The sequence below is a fragment of the Gadus chalcogrammus genome, chromosome 2, assembly GCF_026213295.1.
Source record: "Gadus chalcogrammus isolate NIFS_2021 chromosome 2, NIFS_Gcha_1.0, whole genome shotgun sequence".
Classification (NCBI taxonomy): Eukaryota; Metazoa; Chordata; class Actinopteri; order Gadiformes; family Gadidae; genus Gadus; species Gadus chalcogrammus.
This window is the reverse complement of record NC_079413.1, coordinates 7375229-7379325: the sequence shown is the minus strand read 5'-3', so window position 1 is coordinate 7379325 and position 4097 is coordinate 7375229.

Sequence of the window (4097 nt, the reverse complement as noted above, 5' to 3'; positions counted from 1 at the left end):
GCTGCATTCTGGAATTAAAAAGAATCACTTGCCAAGTCTTGAAGAGGCTTTCGATAATGTACAGCATGATGGATGTTTATTTGCAAAGTTAATTATGATACAGACGAACAGTTCTGAAAGTGAATGACGAGTTGACTAACATTTGTTTGGATTGTCTGGTCCTAAAGTCCACGTCCACAACCAAAAAAAGGTCTATACATGATGGAAACTATACTTAATTCACAAGACAATTTAACTTATATTTTTAACCGGGTTCATTTTTGTCTTTTATCCCAATGCCGCTTACAAGGTGGCCTCTATAGGTCCTCCATATTCAAAAGTCTAGATAGAAATTAAGTAAACATTTTCTAGATATATGCTAAAAGGGCTATGTCAGCCCGGTGTCTGTTCTCAAATGGCAAGATGTTGTCAATGGCCTAGGCAGGAAATGATAGATACCGTCCTTTACTTGATCAATAATTCTTCTTTCCTCCCACGTTGACCAGGCTGCCACTCTGTGGACTAATTAGGTGATGAGAAGTGATGGATGTGTATTAAATTCAGCTGGCCCCTTAAAGAGGAAGAACCGAGAAAACTCCTTGGGGCTTCAGACCTGGTATCTCCTGACCTTTTGGAGATCCAAACCGCATCTAGCCGTCTATCCCGCATGCGTGTTGGGAAATGACAAACACTAGCATGTTGTTTTGTTGATAGCGCTAAAGACAAGGTTTGGTTTAGGATTACTTTGATTGGTGCTTTTGAAAAAGATAAGAAAAGAAGGCTGTGTGAGAAGCTATACGGACAATTTTAATAACGGTTCTTACTATAGGTGGAAAAGTGCGGAGAGACCAATTTAAAAACAAACAGACACAAAGATTAATAAGTCCAGAGAGTGGACAATTGGTCTCCTTCCACAGTCTACAGTATATCCCTATGAATAAAACAAGGGATAAATCCCCATTGATCCTTATTTTAGAAAACAAGATAATGAGATTCCATGAAATTGCCCTCAAACAAGACACAGTGGCTTTGCTGCATTATCCATAGTGGAGTTTGTAGTGCGGGTGAATTCAATAACCTCTCCCTGTCTCAACGGGTCATATGTTCAATGGCAGCCTATGAGGACATGAGGACCGGGAGGCCATTACTGAAGGGGAAAATACAGAACAGGGGGTGTAAATCAAAGCGCCCTAGTGTTTTTCCTGGATCAGCCACTTCCCCCGGGGATTACTAAAGGGCAACAGAAGACGGTAACAGCCGCATAACTTCCTCCTATGGCCCCTCTCTTTCAATCATGTGATTGCTCCTTAACCTTTTTCAATTTAAGTTATGGTATATTTTAAATTAGCCTTTGAAATGTGGAATCTGCCCTTACACTGGGGGGGGGGGGGGGGGGGGGTTGGGTGGCCAAAGAAACCAATGCAAGATCTCACGTATGGGGGTTTATATCTCTGAGAACGTAGTAAGGTGTGAGTGTAAGTAATCGGTAGGCTTATTGCAATCCACTAGCGGGATTGCTCAAAATTTAGTTTTAGTTCCCTTCACTTTTGATCACCAACCAACCCCTGCCCGAACCCCACCCCCACCCCCCCGACGACCGCCGTACGCACAATTTGCCAGTGAGCGGCCATTAGGGCGCCGATGTGCGACCGATGCAACAACACTTTGTCTGCTATTCTCTTTAAACATCTGCTCTCAGAGTAAGCTAATGCAGCGCTCGTGGAAAAGCTTGATCACTGGAGAAGAAAACTCTCAAATGGCTTTTTCCCCCAACTCGCTAAAAAAATGACTCGCCTCTAATGGCATGTCATTGGAAGGTGGTTGAGTTGATGACTTCCATTTTCTCTTTTCCCTTTTTTGCTCCCCCCCGCCTCCTTTCCCCATCACCATCACCACCACCACCACCACCAGCACCACCACCACCACCACCACCACCATCACCACCACCACCACCACCACCACCAGCACTCCATTCGGAAAATTCGGGAATCCAACTCTGGCGATGAAAGAATGCCTTGGATGGTTTTGTGAAGCCGTTCCACCGCCCACCGTCTCCAACCCCGCTCTCCTCCCCCAAAGAAGAACAAGGCGAAGGGCGAAGTCTGGACCGCTGCTTTGGAGAGGTACAGAACGAGGCTGCTGCTGCTGCTGCTGCTGCAGGCTGCTGCCTTTTGGACTGCAGGCCTCTCTCTCTCCCTCTCTCCCTCTCGCCCTTTCTCTCTCCCTGAGTCCCTGTTCCTGAGCTTGCAAGATGTCCCATGGTGCCTCCCAGGTGTGGCTCCCTCAGCATAATTAAGGTGTGATCTGCCAGGGCTTCTGGGCCGGGGTCATTCATCACCTGGATCACCCGTAAGATTAATGTGCACTCGGCGCAGCGCTGCAATGGATTGCTGCCACTTGCCGGGATCATTAGCGCTGGCCCGCGTACCACTGCAGCGCGCGGCCGACGCCCGGTGCTGCTGGAGGTGGAGGTGGAAGCAGAGAGGGAGAGGGGCGGTGGAAGATTTGCAGCTTTGCATACCAAATGAATAGTCCATCATCGCCTAATTAAGGGATTATTGGAGACACTTGTGTCCAGTCCTTCGGACAGTAAACCATAACTGAAGGGCAAACTTAGATAGATTAGCTCCACCTGCTAAGTAGCAAAGTGCAAAGCAAAGAAAGTGCTGACAACGGTGGGGGCGCTTACGTGGGCGGAGGGACGAGGAGGGGAGAGTGTCATTACACAGCGTGTGTGGATCCCTGAGGGACTCGCAGACACTATTTAATAACCCAGAGATTCTCCCTCCAGAGTGGAGGGGGAATCTTTATTGCATCATTTTACAACTTGACCAGGCTCTTCAATAATCGACTTTGGCCAATATTATTCCTTCAGTTCATAGAGCGCCTGACATTTGGAAACAAAACACGCTTAATCTGAGTTTTTTTTTCTAACCAAGCAAAATATGTATGCTTGACGTCAGCGTAGCGCTATGTACATATTGTGCTTTCTAGAACCAATAGGGTTTTGATTCCTTCATTGAGTTTCATATTGAACTGCTATAACTGCCAGTGAGAGAAGATTCAACATGGATATGATTGACGAAATGGAAGAAAGTGAAAACCTAAACAGAGTAACACACGACTGCAATAATAATAATAATCATCTGTTCTTCGAATGTACATTGTTTCACCGGTGTTTATTCTGTCATGGTTGAGCTGGATACATTTGCATCATCGTGCATGCTGTTCTTAAATGTCGGAAACACAGCATATCGACAAACTATGCTTATTAAACTTTAAACTCGCTGGCACTACTCTGCTAATGAATATGCATATTGTATGCATAATATATTTATATATTTCCAGGCAAATTACCAATAAAAACTAGCTCGATAAGGATAACATACATTGAATGGCTAAAGCTAAGGAAATGCCAGTAGATATAAAATGGATCTATTTATTTTTCTTGTTGGAATAATCCTTTAGGATCAACAGGAGGGTTAATGAGATGGAAATTGTCAACATATATATCCATCCTGCAAGCAGGTCAATTTGTGTTTAAGATTCCTTTTTCTCCTGAAGTGAGCATCAACAAATGCACGATTCTCTCCTCCTCCTTCAGAGTAAATTATTTCTTTGCCTGTGTTTTGTGTTTCACCACCATGGAAACACCGGTCTACATGAGTACAAAACACACTCAGTCAGAGGGAACATTATTCAAGCCGTATCCAACTGCACCTCGAAAAAAGATATGAATTTGTATAAATCCAGACGACCGCAAATAAATAAATAAACATCCGTGGCTATTTCATGAAAATGAAGAACAGGGAAAGCACCCACTTGTGTAAAGCATTACATGGATTCACATTCAGCAGGAAGGAGGTGATCGGGTGGGGGTGGGCTGAGCTAGGCTGAGCTGAGCTGGCTGTAAGCCTCCCCTGTATATAAGGCTTGTTTTTCATTGACTGTGTCAGGAATCAAGAGGGCTAATCCCTCAGAGACTTCAGATGAAAGTTTCAAAAGAAATAATGAAAGGCATACTGCCGCAGGGTGCATATGAGGGTGAACGTACAGCGAGCTAGGGAGAGAGAGGGATAGATAGAGAGCCAGAGAGAGAGAGAGAGAGAGAGAGAGAG